Raw genomic sequence first — 17215 nt, 5'->3', positions numbered from 1 at the left:
AATTTGCCAGGACATCTGGTTATCATTACGCTTACATCTTTGGTGAGTGTTCCTTACAAAGTTTTCTTTATATATTTGGATTGCATTTTGCAAAAAGGAACCGAGAGCATTCCAATTTTGCTAGGATTGTGCAACTTACATTCTTTGCGATATAATTAGTCAAACCATGCAAACAATTAAATTGAGGGGCTTGGAGGACAATGCGCATAAGTGCAGTTCTTTCACTTCTTTCCTTTTTCGAGAAATACGTGTTTGAAGTTTCGAAATTACGTGGATCTTTATGGCGGAAAAAACGTTCAACCTGACAAAATTGGAATTTGGGTGCTAATTTTCATAGAATATGCATTAGGGCTAGTTTTACTTGAAATCATTATTAGCTTGATTTTTTTAAAAAAACTGCACTTATGCGCCTTACCATCCAAGCCTTTCAATTGACGAAGGAAATTTTTGTCTTGATTTTACAGTTTAGTTGGAGTAAAGGCAAAATTTGTTTAGATGATCAGTTCATATTTGCAATGTAAATAAGTAGCACAATCTTAGGGACATTGGAATGCTCCTGGCACTATTTGGCTGTCATTTTATGGTTTGTTTTTTGTGGACCTGCAACGGCCAGATTTCAATTAACCCTCTGAAACTAGGGAGCTTCCCCAAAAGAATTTAACTGGGACTATTTAGTACACTCAATAATCTTCCACGTCATAGAACAGTAAAACCATTATGCGTCATTCTCCCTCTTTTTGTCCTCGGCGGATATTATTTTACCTATCTGACACAAAATACACATTTCATTTGGGACAAGACCTCAACAAATTCACCTCAATTTCAGAACAGTTGATGGTAATTAAAACTGCGACGACTGCACGGCTTGTATTCATTGCACACCGATTTTCCCCTACCTCCCCTTCAATGTGAATTCCTGAGATATTTGCGACGCGCCTTTCACTGGCCAAACAAAAAAAGAGAAGAAACTACAATTTTACGTAACAGTGATATTTTTAGTCCTAAATATGTAGTCGAAAAAAAGAAAAGAAATCACCTTAAAGCTCAAAGTCATTTTGTGAAGCGCATCTAAGGATTCGAACATTAGAATGTGTCCATTCAAAACTGTTTGAGGAGTCAGGTGTCAGAAACTGCTGACAACTTATTCGTTAGTACAAACACTCGCAAAAACTCACTCCAACGTACAAGTTCATGGTCAAGTTTTCTCCGTTGCAGTATCTTCAGCAAAAATCCAGTATTTTAACGTATTTCTCTCATTTGTAGTATCAATCTATTTGATTGTGCCAAGTACTTTATCTCTTCTGTACTTCAATGCCGGGATTTTGGTATTTACCAGAATTTCCACAATTCCAGGGGGTTTGAATAAATGCACAATTCCAGGGGGTTTGAATAAATGCACGATTCCAGGATGCTCCAAAATACTGTACTAAAAGCTGTTAATTATGGAGTCATGAAAAATTGGAGTGCCGCTTGAATCCCATCAACCGTTTAGTTTGAGAAAATGTCAGCTGAACCGTCCTGAACTGTTGTGCATTTATACAATGTTGTAGTAACTTCTCATGCAATTATCGTGATCTTTTTTACAACAATGCCTTTGGTAGTTGAGGGTTTTGGTAATTATAACTTGTCCCCTTATTGATACTCCTGATCAATATTGCTGTTCCTTGTTTTAGTTTAAGTTTTTGGTTTCTTGTTCCTTCACTACTTTTGGAAACTAAAATGTGCCTATTCATTCATTTTAATTTATATAGTGTATTAATATAATCATATGATTTAAGTCTTCTATATTTTTCTTTAATTAATCAGTTCCTCTATGATTAAGATTAAAATTTCAATTAAGTTTCTGTATTTTATCTGCTACGGTTAAACTCCAAAATCCGGTTCAACCTATTTTTAAAATTTATATAATTATTGACCTCATATGGAACACAAAAAATCATGGTAATTTAACTATAGTTTTTTGTCAATAGAAATGTTAAGATGCTCAATGCCCCAAGGTTTGTGGTTCGACAAAGAGCGGTGGAGGTTAGGAGTCGTAGAGCGCAAAGGAGTGCTATAAAGCGACCTATATGATGTGTTTTTGTCAATACAATATGATCTCTTTCTCTGTATGGAGGGCATGTCTATAGGAGGATGTGCCCTTCGTCTGTGGTCAAAGAGAAATTATCACATATCTCTGTTATAACTTTACGGATGCAGGTGTAAGTTTCACGACGGGTGATAAAGTTAACCCCCTCCCCTTTCACCCTATCACGGATGAGTTGATGACCAGCGTTAATCCTCTCAGGAGCTAATCAAGAGAATCATCTGTTCGAATGCTGCCCCTTCAAGAATCGATTAGGCAACCCGCTATTCGTCGCGCCTGAAACGATGTTGTTCAGCGCTATTTGATTGTCTCTTAATTACCGTCATCGGGCCGAATTACTGTGCCCCACACACTTTGATGCGGGTTGCAGGGTTTCCAGTGTCTTTACATTGGTTTCGATTAATGTTCCTATGCATGATCTAATCGCACATTGTATGTAATTTTGGGCCAGGCCATTGGAAATCTGCATTGGCGGATCCAGGAAATTGGCAACATTGTATTTTCTCCATTTAAACCTATGAAAATGTATCGATTCTTGAAGGGGCAGACGCTCAAGGTGCTCCGACAAGAATCGATTACATAGCATAGGTTTAAATGGAGGAAATCCGGTGTTTACAAATTGCTGGACCCGCCGCTGGAAATCTGCGCTATTTGTGGAAACTCTCAATTGTCGCGCTACACTGACAAAAAAGTGTGTAAAATTTCATTTGATACATTCATGATTGAAATAAAATGAAATTAATTAATCTTTTCTTTTAAGGTTTTAAGTTGAACATTATTGATCGATTCGTCATATTATTGTATACGATCGGTTCCAAAAATCTTAAAATACACTCTTGTTTTGGTCAGCAAACGTCAGTTTCGATAAGTAGAAACATTTGTAAAGGGAAACAATCCCTGCATAGGTTTTTGATTAATAATTAAGCACTGAATTTGACGTTTTTGCTGTATAATAAAGCCCATCCCACAAGTTTACCTTTTAAAGAGAGTTAAACTAATCGCAACTATAACAACTGAGTTTTCTAAAATAATGAAAAAGTTTCAACGAGTGTAACCACAATGAACGCCATCGTATTTCCCAAAAACTGGATAAGGAGGCAAGCTCAGAAGAAAAAGGTCTTCTCATTAAGGACAAAACGTCGCACGAGAATACGAATAATGCCAAATTTTTCTCTGAAAAAACACGATTTTTTTCGTGAATTTTTCAGGAATTTTTTTACAATTTTTCCCAACTTATCTGAAAATCTCAAGGAAAAATATCATAACTTTTTGCAGAAATACATATTTTATTTCAAGAATTACGGCAACATTCGAATGTTCATACGTCGTTTTTCCTTAGCACGGTGGACTTGTAGGCATGAAAAATTAGGTGTAAAACATTACTGAATAGAACGTATTTATGCGGAAAGGACCTATGTTAAAATGAATTAAATCAAAAGGAACTATGCGCATAGGATTTTCGTGCTACACACTTCCTTTTGATTTGATTCATTTAACATAGGTCCTTTTAGCATAAATACGTCCAATAGAATAGTTTGTAGCGTGCGTGCGAATCTTTCCGGACTTGGGTCATTAGAATAATGCGCGGCGTCCTGAGGATCATTAAAAGCCCCGAAAACACACTTATTCATGACCGGGACAATGCCATCTACTCTAATACGATTCCACGTTTTCCTTGTCGAATATGCCTCCGATTATTGGAGTTCCGATTATCTTCCTTCCGGGTCCGATTCAAACGGATTAAACAAGAATTAACCTAACTGCATCATACGTTGCCTCATCTCCTTCATTTTTCACCTTTACAACACTGTCGTGCTAAGGAAAAACGCCGTATGAACCTTCAAGTGTTGCCAGATTGTCTTTGATAAAACATAAATTCCCTGGTAAACTTATGGATATTTTTCTTCCAATTTTTCAGAGAATTTTGTTCGTATTTTGATCTAAAGTTCCTGAAAATTTCAAGGAAAAATATTCATAAGTTTCCTCAAAAATAAACATTTTATCAAATGAAACTTGGCAACCTTCGAATGTTCATACGGCGTTCTTCCTTAGCACGGCAGAACAGTTCTTTGGTTAAACTAACGAACCACGTATCTCGGTTTACGACGTCGCAGAATTCCTGTCACACTTTATTTTTTAAATAGAGAACTACTCGACGTCAATTCTTTAAAACCTCCTTGATTTTTCTTATCCGTACAAAGAAAATTGTGTGAAAAATTCATGGAAAAGTGTTGATTTGTTCTCCGTCAAGAAAATAAAAAGTGAGCGGGAATTTTGAAACACCGCAAATGAGATTCGTGGTTTGAGCGAATCACCTTCGAGTTAAAAAGCAATAGTCTGCTGCACCACTGTGTTGAGAAAAGCTGCCTTAAAAAAGTTTGAATGTTGTCAAATTTCCCTCAATAGAACGTTTATTCAGGTGTGATGTCGCGATGAACCATTTTCTGAGAAATTTCTAGGCATGCCAAAGTAGATTGCGATAAAAATTTCTGAATGTTTACAATTTTTTTCGAAAACTGGTATTTTAATAGGGGCATTTTGGCAACAATTGAATATTTATACGGCGTTATACCCAGTAGCGTAGGTCCAAGAGAAGATAAATCAGTCTTTATTCAACGTGATGGCATCGTTGAATAAAATTGGTATCTAAGCGTAATTTTAAGAGCTCTGTTCATTTTTAATCTGAAAAAAAGTGCTTTTTTGTGGGGTGGTGGCGAAGTCGCAATTAGTTTTTGTGGAACGGATGCTTTTCCTTCACGCAGCCATATAAAAAATTAATTTTCCTCTCTCTCTTATATGCAGCTAAAAAAAGGCAGAATCCTAACCATTATCTCCGAATAGCGATTTTCATGTGATTTGACCTAGTAGTGCATTTCAGTGGTGCAATCCGAAAGATGCTAAAAATATAGTTATTTTGGAGGTTAGTTCGGTGGAGCATTGTTTCTGAGTCCTCTGACGAAACCATTAAAACTTCGCTGGAAGGCAATGATAGGCATGATTGAAAAAATTATCCTCCTTCTACAACATCCAAAAATTTCAGAAGAAAACTATTATTCTAATGATAACATTAAAAAAAAAACAATACTCAAATTAACTTAACAATTTAAAATTTTTGCAATATTTTCTGAAGTGCCCTAAAAGTATGTATATTTTTCGCCTAAGATGTAAAATTAGAGTTGAGATTAGACAAGCATTCTTTTATCGATTAGTTACAATTCAGACTAAAATAATTGAATTTTTTTTCTCCCTCATTCTACAACTCAAACCATAATTACAGTCCACCGAAAGTGCCCGTGTACAAATTGTACCTAAGTAGTGTTGTGTAACAAAGGGCGAGACTGAAAAAGTCTTCAATTTTTGGGCGTGGTACACTCCTATGAAGATGCGATCAGTAAGTAACGACTGCCGATTTAGAGGTCACGAAAAAACTCAAATGGAATGAAATCGGTTGATTTATTTTTAAACGCCAGCTGAATCTCAACGTTTTGTTTGATGGAATCAAAACTATGTGGAATTTATGGTCTTCCATGATTTTTTTCGTGCTGATTAAAAATTAAACACAAGCTTCTTTTCAAAGTCAGGACTCGTTGTTAATTAGATGCATTAAAGTTGATGAAGAAAAAAAAAATAAATAACGTACATTTGGCATATGCTACATCTTCGTGTTGGAACATATCCTGAGGGCCCAGCTAAGTCGTTTTAATCTCAGAATATTAATGTGCTATACGCTGCCTTAATTTTAATCAATGCCTTTTGGTTAAGAAATTAATCAAAAAAGAAAATGTATTCATGGAGCTCATCACTTTTTTTAAGTCACAAATTGTATTGTTTGAAGTGTACACGTTCTATCAGTTAATTGATTTGAAAGTTGTAAATTAAATGATTCCAAAAACATGCAAACTTTATGTCCAATTTAAAATCTGTTTGATAATTCTTCTTAATTTCAATTTACTCTCCCTTTTTCGCTAGTTACATGGCTATAGCAACATTTATTGTATTCATTTCAATTCCCATTAAAATTTAGTAGACTCGAAAATGTAAAACAAAATCAAAGATTATTTATTTAAATAATATTTTCAAGCCATTTTATATTATTCATCAGGAGTTATTGAAATTAAAGGTAACTTGAGGCGCCGATTATTTTCCGCCGACATTAGGAGTATAGACGCATCTATACTCTAGGCCTTTCAAATTTTTAGGTATTTTCAGGCCACGTGGAATCTGTTTTAGCAGACTCTTGCCTCGGGTTGTAAACCCGATAATTTAAAGATAAATATTTTTTATTTATGAATTACTTTATATAATAATTACAATTAATGTTTATTTTTTGGGCGAATAGGCAACCTCAGATTTACTGATCCTGCTGAGACAGCTTGAAAACATTTCCTGTGCCCGCCAGTATCAACAAATCAGATGTAAATAGGTAAATAACCGCTTCGCGAAACAGTCACATTTAGAATTCAGACTATTCGGAAGATTAAGAGTTAAACATGGTGATCACAGCAGGATGTGATGCGATCGTAGTTTGACCTTGCGTTCCTGACTATTTTGGCGTTAAACGCGTCATCGACATCGGTCCCAGTCTTAAGTACATATATTTTGTTTCATATCAAAATCTACCACTGTTCCTTTTCAATCTTGTCTCCTCATCGTCATCAGTGTTATGGTATAATAATCGAATATTTTCGGACATGCGGGGGCAAAAAGAAAGTAATTTCATGGCTATTTAGTTTTTTCCCCTCTGCAGCACGCGAAGTTTTCTCCGTTTTAAAGCGTTATTTTTTAAAAAAAAAAAAAAAAAAAAAAAAAAAAAAAAAAAAAAAAAGAGCATACATCGATGCGTTGCGTACGTTAGGTGGTGATGAATGAACTTGTTTCCCCTTGAAATAATTATAAGAAAAAATTGACTGCTAATACGTCCATCTTTGAGGGGCTTCCTTTGTATGAGAGGGGGGAGGGGTTTCATTTACCCTCTTTAAAATTTTTTGGTCGGCGCTTCCCGTCGATATTTAGAGGGCATTAACTCCTTCAAATTTATTAAAGGGGCGGGGCTTTATTTGCACTTTAATAAAGGGATTTATTGGAATACCTCCTCCCCCAATATAGAAGAGGGCGGCACTTAATTTGAAAGCACTGTTTTCATCGGCTCTCTGGAGGAATAATGTTACTTACTGCTGTTTTGCCTGATACTACATCACTTTTTGCGCACGTGAGGCTTTCTCAGATGCCTCATTTTTTTTACAATTAAGATGAACATTGCTGTTTTAGTTATTTCAGTGATTTCATCTAAAAGAGATTAGATGAATTGTGAAGGAAACTCGATTTCGAAAATTCGACACTCACCGCTCTCCTCGCTATCGCGGCAGAGCTCCAATCTTACCGTGATGAACACGCAGAAATGTATCCCATCGAGCGTGTCTTAAGTCCGTGGGGGCTTCGAAGATCATGAAACGGCACATGTCGAGCGCCGGCGAGCCGATTCAGATCGTCTGGAAGTCGAAGAACACAACTTCAATGGGTGTCCCGTCGGCCTCGTACTTGAACATCATGTTGTCCAGCCGAAAATAACCGTGAACTATAACACCTGAATCACGAGAGCCGTACGCGTACTTCTTGAAAAGGTCGTAGGCGTTTGTGCAATTCGCCTCAAAGGCAATGGACCACTAGACAAGGTACGAATTTAAGCATTCTGATACATGTTTCTTAACCAGAATTTCACGTAGAGCACGATTCGCGCAACGAAAACTAATTAAACAAACTCCAAACGAAAATATTAACGTTTTTATTTCACATTGGTTAAGAGGAATTTGAACTGCCCGCTCACAAGAAACTCAAAGCTCTACGTGAATCAAATCGCGCGCTGCACCGGTTTCAGTAAGCTTCTCAATCGAGCAATTTTCATTTCCGACCATGTGTTTTTTAAACTATAAGTAATTTGCTATAGCTGAGCCAAAGCGTCAAGATTGAGTTTGCCAGATTTTTTTATCGCAGAAACGATCATGATAACGTTTAGCGCGCGATGTGAGTCACGTAGGAAATTGAGTTTTCATGAGCGGGTGGTTTGAATTCACGCACCAAGAATCATTAAATATCTTTGTAAGGAGTTAATTCCGGTAATTTTCGTTGTGCGCATCGTGCTCTACGTAAAATTTTAGTTAAGAAACATGTATCAGAATGTTGAAATCCGTACCTTGTCTAGTGGTCCATTACCAATTGCCGGCAATTTGCAAGCCAGTGGTGAATAAATATTGAAAATCATATAATTCAAAAATAAAAGAACAAGATTAGAGTGCTGATTACGATGCCTATACTGAGAATAGACATGTTCCCATCCTCAAAAACATATGCACACTTAGGGATGTGCAGGGATATGCACACTCAGAAGATCGTGCGATGAACTCCGTGACATTAGTTGGGTTGAGATCGGACATGCAACTAAACTAACATCGTGACAAAGCGTACAGTTTCACAAAAAATGAAGGCGCTTCAAGCCGAGCTCATACTTTTGAAGGCGATAACCCTTAAAAATTGCATCATGCCGATGCGCATTACTGCGATTTATTGAAACAAATTGTGAACCGCTTGCAAATTGCCGGCGATTGCTAATTGCCTGCGACATATCGATATCGATTGGTTCAAAATGGAAACATAGCCTCAAAAGTCAATTGAGTGATCTGACGGAACGGGTTTTATGTGGTAGATTTTGGATTCGTATGCAATTCATATTGTGAGTACTAATTGGCCAAGAGTAGTGAAATTGCTACGGTCATTTTCAGCTTCTCTGACTTATATCCTATAATTTTGGTTTGAAGTTATGTTCCATTGCTTTGAACCAAACGATACATCGAACTAATATCGGATACGCCCATATATCTAACGCGCGTCCCTTCGTAGCCCACCCATAGATTGATTTTACAGAAATAGGACCTTGAATAGAATTTCAAACAGGGCGCAATGCCGATAACAGCTCAATTATTAAACATGAAAATGCAGGGAAAACATTTGTCCTTGCTGTAACTTTTCAAGTGCTGAACAAACCTCCACAAAAGTTTGTATTGCGGGTTTTAGAGGTGGCTGATACGGTATTCAAGGTAACTCGGTTGACTTACATAAGAATTGAATCTCATTCAAATATAAGTTACGATCGTGAAAATCTTGCGAAGTACGTGTTTTTACCGATTAAAATTTATTGTTTTCAGCCACGGAAATTAACATGGTAAGCGATTAAACTATATTATTATTCCAGAAAATCGACTCTAAAACCAATGTATCAGGATGGAAAATTCCGTGTAAGAGAACACAAATATAACATCTATTATTAACTGATTTGTCCTATCTTTTGTTTTGCAGTACGGCAAGGTGTGATATTCGCTCCCAAATTATGCATGTGTGTTCTCTTTTATTTTTCCTCCACGTTGGTCTGATTTTCCTTGGTCCGCAAACCAATCAGATTTTGGCGCTATCTCCGGAGAGCGAATGGGAGTCTTTAACTTCAATAGCTTTCAATGCATGTCGAAGCATAATCGACGAATCGAGACAAGAATTATTTTACATTTACGAGGACGGTTTGCATTCCGAACCCTCTTTCGAGCACTTTAATCAACGCTTGCATGAAGCTTCCATTAAAACCATTTTGATATCCCACCACAGTCACTTGACAAACGCTTTCAATACCGATCATGGCAAGAATATCATATTCCTCCTCAAAGATATGAGAGAGCTGATGAGCTTAATTTTTTACACAATCTCATACCCTGGACTCTCAGACGTAAACGGCGAGAACACGATCAATCTCGAATACGATAAAATCAGAAAAGAACATCAGTCGAAGGGTATTTTACCTCCGTATTGCGTGACAGTGGATGGATGTTCTCTTTGGACGCAAGGGGAAGAAACGTGCAGTAAAAAGTTGAGACTATCATCAGCCGAATTGGAGCCAAACTCGATTCTAAGCGATCGAGTATTTAATGCAACTCGAGGTTTGTACATTAACAAAATTTGGAATTCTAAGAATTATCTGATTTTCATCTTAAAAGATTTTGATGGGATTTACAGCCACTCGACTTATACAAAACTATTAGACACAGGGAATTCTGGAATAAGGAATGGACTGAAAAAGTACACTGTGGATACAGACCCGGTCGCCAGCCTGCTGTTCTGTTTCAAATTCTTTTGGCGCTTCTTCAGAGGAATAAGATCAGTCATTTGCCACTCGCATGGTTGTGAAAGATATAATCCCTTCATGGAAAAACTCATCTCAACTGAGGGTGAGGCCAATCAAAATTTCTTCGTCTTCTCTTGGAGCGATATGCACAGGAAATCAATCAGCACATTCTACACCTCAGGAGACACTAAAAAACATAGGTTTGTGTCTTCATCCTCATGCACTTGGGGTGCATCGTGCGAGGCAGTATTGAATGACTTCAAACGTGCTGTAAATTGCACATTGACGTACCCATATACGAAATACATGGTAGATCAATTCAACAGTTACGGTACTGATGTAGGCTTGAAATTCGACATAGACTTGCAGCCGTTTGAGTATGGACTAAATTTAGAAGGAGCAAATTACTCTAGGTATGATTTTTCAGTCAGCGTTGATACGAGATCTCTGTGCTTTGCAACTCCACATAGTGGTTTTATGCCACAAGGTCTGGTGATTTTCAAAAGCTTTTCGCCACTCGTATGGACACTCATTGTCATCACGATTGTTTGTTTCTGGATCATTCTGGGGACTTTCAATTATTTACAATGCAGAGTATTCTACTTCTTCTACCCAGACGCAGAAGTTGAATTTTACAGAAACTCATCTCCTCTGTTAACTGTTTACGCGTATTTCATGTGCGGTAGCCCAGCAAACCTGCGCCTGGGCCATCTTTCGACTGGAAAAGTCCTTTTCGTAATTTTTAGTTTTTCTGCAATCATCATAACGAATGCTTTTTTGGGTTGCATGACAACGCTTCTTAGCAAGAGAGTTCAGTATCCGGAAATTGATTCATTGAAAGCCTTGGAAGAATCAGAACTGCTCATTCAACTAGCTTTCAATGATGTTGAATTGGAACAAGAAATGTTGTATCAGCAAAACCAATCTAAGAGGCTAAGTGCCAAATTGGTGAGTAATCTGTACGATTACACTGAGGCCGAATTCTTGGGAGAATTCGTTCCTAATTCTATAAGTATCTTGGGAGATAATGAGTCATCCGCAGAATCTAATTTTATTAAAAATCGCACTGTGGATATTCAAAAGAATATCCTTTCGATGGCTGCGATGGATGCTGCGATGATCAGTGTACCATTCTCGTCCATCCGTAAAGAAAATGTTCTTAAGAGGCATGGATTTCAAGTTGAAACTGAGTATCATCTAATGCAAGAGTGCCTGATTACGTATCCGGTAATGATTCCTTTCTTGAAAAATTCTTTTCTCTATGATAAATTGAATCGAATAATTTATCAAAATCTAGAAACTGGGCACACGAGAAGAACGATAGAGAAATATGAGGCCTACGCAATTGGACTTTCATCGGAGGGAACAGATGCCGAAGGTGCTGAGCCGAAACCATATAATCTAAACGATTTGCAGTCAGCTTTTATAGCGCTCATCATAGGTTTATTTGCGAGTTTCCTCACTTTTGTAGGAGAACTGTTAGCTAATTTGTATCCAAACTCAGGCGTCATCAAAATTTTGAAAACTTTGAAAGTTTTCTGTTCGCGCAAGTTGAGAATGGACAAAGTGCTACCAAAATTATAATCATCTATGTGAAGAATAAATAAGAGGTCGATTCCAACGTGTGGACGTTAAAGAGAGCTCACCGGACCCACTCGTGAATGTTAGTATTTTATCTATGTTATGAATGTTACATCTCTGAATGTTACATGAATTTCTCTGTTATGTTTATGAATGTTTTCTTTTATCTTTGTACTTTCTTCATGAAAATTACAATAAATGCAATGAGCCTGTTGCAAACTTTCGCTAAATCAAGCATAAGAGTTGTTTCTTATAAAAAATGTCTCAAAAGTCACGATGAGCGCATTGGCAAAGTCTGAAATGCACTCCTAATTTCACAACCTCACTGGAAAAAAAACACATTGGATCTAGAGTCCACACTCTTAAGAACAACGACAAGAAAAAATACTTCTTGATTCAATCGGATTTTCGCTTAAATCAGGAACCAAGCCTCTTCATTTGAGCGGATTTCCTTTTGATTTAAGCAAAAATCCGATTGAATCAAGAGTATTTTTTCTTGTCGATGTTTTCAAGAATCTGGACTCTAGATCCAAGCGATTTTTTTTTCCAGTGCTGCCCGAAAACTTTGCGTGTTTATACATATAATCATTTTGGTGGTCTAGTAAATATGAACCTCTTCATTAATCGGTTAGAATCAGTTATATTCTATCTTCCATGGCTTGCTTACAAATGAGTCTTTTTGTTGGAAATCTGTGCGACTGTACAGATAGTATTGCTGGGTCTCTTAGTCTTTTCAAGACCTTTCTAGAGGAACTGTTAACAAGTGAGGATGTATTTGCAAATTTGTTTGCAATGATTGTGTTTGCAAATTTGTTTGCAAATGATTGTATTTTGGTCAATCCAGACTCGTCTTCAAAGAATAAACAGGAGGGATGCAGCAGTGGCGTGGCGTGAATTACGAATATATCGAGTGTTATGCCAGTTAAAAAACCTATGGAAAAATGATCGATAAAATAAGGGTTGTTCAGCACAAACACCTTGATAATCGATTCTTTACCATAGGTTTAAATGGCATAACAATCGATGCATCGCAATTCACGCCACGCCATTGGGATGCAGGGTGCAGGGGACCCGTGTACGTGCATGACACAAATTGTTATAAGCCAAGTCAAACTGTTGTCACTAGTCGGAAACGCCTTCAGTTTCGTGCGATACTTCACCGCTAACACCGGAGTTAAAATATTTGTATCATAAATCGTCGTGCAGAATCCTCCGCTTTTTGACACTCATGAAGCATATACTGTCTCACATTTAGGATTTAGTCAGGGAAAACTTTAACGAAAACTGTTTCCATCTTTTGCAAATGTTGCGTACCGGTTCTTCATTTCACAAACATATTGATCAAAGCAATGTTGGCAACGGTCTTACAGCTGGTGGGAACCGCGGAAAACGTTAGCAAAAACGCAACTGTACCATCTAAATCCGATGACGCACTTTAAGATCCAAAAGCAAATCCAACAACAATCGCAAATTTCAGAGAGACGCGATTAAAGTTTGCCGGCGTTGTTGCTAAAGTGTTTCAATAGAGCTGACCGAACATACCGACTGAACAATCATTTCTCGACCGCATTTATTTTTTTTTTGCTACTAATTGTAAGTAAGAGAAAAAATAATCAATAAACTAATCAAACTCAAAAGATAATGCTGAGAATTTTCCTCATGAGGATAAATGTGGAAATCTTTCGATCCTCGTCAATAAACTCTCCTCCTCTTTCTTGGAAAGAGTTCGTTTCCTAAACAGTTTATTTTTTTGCTAAATGGTGCCCAATATCGAAACGAAAAAAAATAAACGAAAAAAATAGACAAAAAGGGAAAGAAGAAACAAAAAATGAAAAAAAAACAACAAACAAAACAACAAAAGAAACAAATAAAGAACACCACAACCCTGTTTTTGATATTCCCTGCCGTGCTACAGAAAAAACGCCGTATGAACATTCGAGAGTTGCCAAATTTCTTTCGATGAAATTTTAAATGTTGAGGAAAGTTATGAATACTTTCCTTTGAAATTTTCAGGAACTTCAGGTGAAATTTCGAACAAAAGTATCTGGAAAGTTGGAATAAAGTTTACAATGAAAATCTTGTTATTAAAATCAAAGGACTTTGGCAACCGTTCTGAAGCTCAGAACTGTGGTCTCCTTAGCACGGCAGTATGAGAGTTATGATAGATAAAGGAAAGCCAAGACTCAATTTTTGGCTCCAGGGCTGTCACCCCACACAAGCAGCGAATTTGCTTTCCTTCCGCCAAACCAGTCAGTAAGAGAAGGATAATTGGACTACATTTTGCAATTGGGAACTATAAATTCCGGCCCAGTTTAAAAACAACGTATGTGCCATTAGTTTCCCTATGCACATAAGTGTTTTTTAAGATGAGTCAGAATTTAAAGGTCCAAATTGCAAAATGCAGTCCAATTACTGTGTGCATCTATAGTGATAATGTTCTTCATTGCCTATGCGTAAAGTTATGTTTTGTTATTGTTTCAAATTCAGTTTTTGGAACGTGAAATAATCACAGCATGCCACTGCAAGCAGATGCAGTTTAAAAACTCGCCAACACGAAAATTCACATCAATCTAGGTGGCTATGGAACATGCAGCAGCAGCTGCAGTGTTGACATTTTGATGTTCAAAAACAACACGCATAGCTCAAAAAAAATTCAAAGTGTGTGAAAAAAACCACCTTGAAAAAAGTTACAAGCTATACAGACATACCGTACATTCCGGGCTCCGAGGCCGAAAGTCCCGGGTACTGGAGCCATGGTTTCGACTGCTCCGGGTGGTACGCCCAGAACTTACGGCCTCTGAGCCCAGAACGCGGAAGGTATGTCTATATAGCCCGTGAGAACGGCTTCTACGGCCGGAGTTTTTTTTTCCAGTGCATAGGAATCTCTGAATGAACAGATAAATGATAAATGAATAGAAGAAACTAGATATGAGTGTTCTCACGCGAATTCACGCTTTTTGTGCCCTCCGGGCCCTCTCGCGAATTAAGAGTTCAATTCGTCGCCCCTCTGACGTAAGGGCGTAACTCGATTCTCACGTGAGCCCTGCTTTACATATAAATCCATGCTCTCTGGGACTCATACGGAAATTGAGATACGACTTTATGCCAGAGGAGCGACGAATTGAAGAATTGAAGAGCAAAAAGTCTTGTAAAGGCGGGCGCGGGCGGGTGAAAAGACAACTTTATAGAATGAACGAATAAAAAAAGAAGGGAAAAAATTCTCAGGCAAAAAATACACTTTCTTCAGGAGCGTTTCATCCCACGCGGGAGATCAGGTCGGATTTCCATCAGAAACAGCGTGACTACGTTTCAATGTTGCAAAATTTTCACTCACGGTTTTTATGTTTCATGGGAAACGGTTGACTTTTCTGAGTAAACATTTCACTGATTTTCCCTCTGATCACAAGTAAGTCATCTGCAGTCTTGCTTCTACGGCAAGGGTCTCAAGTTGTGTGACAAACTCTGGATGGTTTCCATTGAGTTCAATGGGAAATTTGCTGTATTTTTAGCACAATCTGGCAACACTGTTCTATAGTCCAGTGAATATAGCGCTCGCACTTCGATCAGGAGGTCCTCAGTTGGATTCATGATTGATGATCTCAGGCAGGGGTCGCCTGAGGCCATTTATTGAGTGGGTATGCGCATGCTGCACTGGATTAGCTCTTTGGACACTGGAAAAAAAGTTACGGGCTATATAGACTATACTGTCCGTTCAAAGCCCACAGGCCAAAACTTTCGGGTTTGCCAGGCCAAAACTCCGGGTGCTACACCCGGAAGTTTCGGCCTCCGAGCCCGGAATGCGGATGGTACATCTATACAGCCCGTAAGTACGGCTTCCACCACCGGAGTTTTTTTCTAGCGTTTTATTTCGGGGCATAAATAACTTAAAATTCACCGATATTTTTTCTGATCTCAAGCAAAAATCCAACAAATCTTGGACAAAACTTGCACAGATACTTTTTTGAGAAAAAAATTGAATTGTTAGAGTCAATTTTGCAACCTTGGAATGAAGTCATACGTTCCTTCTTCTGAGAGATGCAAATTTTTAAGAGCAGCCCGAGACAATGACAACAGTGGAAAAACAAGGAGGAAAAACGGGAAACAAGGCTGAAATACACGATTAATAAAAACCGAGACGTTTCGACTCAAAACTGAGTCATTTTCAGTCGGAAATACAAGAAAAATTTTAAAAAAACGATGAAAATCTGAGCCCTACGTGGTGGTGGCCGGGTGGTAATCATTTTTCCCTTTTTCTCAGAACCCGGCCACCACCATGTAGGACTCAGGTTTTCATCGTTTTTTTTTAAAAACATTTTTATGGTATATTTCCGGATGAAAATACTCAGTTTTGAGTCGAAATGTCTCGGTTTTATTAATTGTGTATTTTAACCATCACTGGAAAAAAGCACATTGGATCTAGAGTCCAGACTCTTAAAAACATCGACAAGAAAAAGTACTCTCGATTCAATCAGATTTAAGCTTAAATCAAGAACCAAGCCTCTTAATCTAAGCGGATTTCGTTTTGATTCTAGCAAAAATTCGATTGAATCAAGAGTATTTTTTCTTGTCAATGTTTTCAAGAGTCGTCTGGACTCTAGATCCGATTTGTTTTTTTTTCCAGTGCTGATCCCGGTCACCATCATGTAGGGCTCAGGTTTTCATCGGTTTTTTTTTAAAAATTTTTTATAATATTTCCGAATGAAAATGACTCAGTTTTGAGTCGAAACGTCTCGATTTTTATCAATTGTGTATTTTAGTCTTGTTTCCCATCCCCCTTTTTTTCCACTGTCCTTCGGAAAGGCGACGTTATATCCTCGTAAAAAACGAATTATTCGAGCTAATCTCGCAACATTGGGTCAAAGATACGATCTTTCGTTTGGAGAAACGACTTAAATAGACCCAACCGGAGAGAAAGCAAGCCGCAAGGTAGACGCCTGTCACCGTTAGGCGCCCCGGGCGGAAAAGGCTGGAAAATTCCACTTGCTGGACAAAAAACTGACCTGTGCGAATCTCGAAAAAGACGTGGCGCAGGAGACACAAAAAAACCGATCCTGGAGCGAAAAGGCGAACCCGGCCGACTCGTTCACGCAAGCAGAATCGCGATCAGGACCGTCGCACTCCGAAGCGTCTAGCGAGTAGAATAGGTAAACACGCACTGGACCGGGATGCTGCACACCGGCCTGATCAACCCGGTCGCAATCAGCAATCAGCCGCCCATCCCGGCACCCGGCTGCATAAAAAAAAAAAACAAAAAAAAACGCGCCTACTTTGCATTCGTCTAATCGGAATCCTCGCATCAACGCGCAACCCTGATCAGACCGGGCTGCCGGATCGGCCATAAAATGCGGCTACTTTTTTTTTTTTTTTTTTTTTTTTTTTTTTTT

General features: G+C 38.1%; 1 protein-coding gene across 1 annotated transcript in view; it reads right to left on the bottom strand.

The window, feature by feature from the left end:
* Positions 1-17005, bottom strand: part of LOC109030917 (platelet glycoprotein 4) — a 99854-nt gene extending 82849 nt beyond the window's left edge. The window contains exon 1 of the mRNA XM_019042143.2: positions 16832-17005. The gene's annotated coding sequence lies outside the window, so the exon portion shown is untranslated. The remainder of the gene's footprint in view (positions 1-16831) is intronic.
* Between the last annotated feature and the right edge of the window lie 210 nt (positions 17006-17215).

This window comes from Bemisia tabaci, chromosome 10 (genome assembly GCF_918797505.1).
Source record: "Bemisia tabaci chromosome 10, PGI_BMITA_v3".
Lineage (NCBI taxonomy): Eukaryota > Metazoa > Arthropoda > Insecta > Hemiptera > Aleyrodidae > Bemisia > Bemisia tabaci.
Note: the sequence above shows the minus strand (reverse complement) of the source record. Positions and strands in the feature narration are given on the sequence as shown.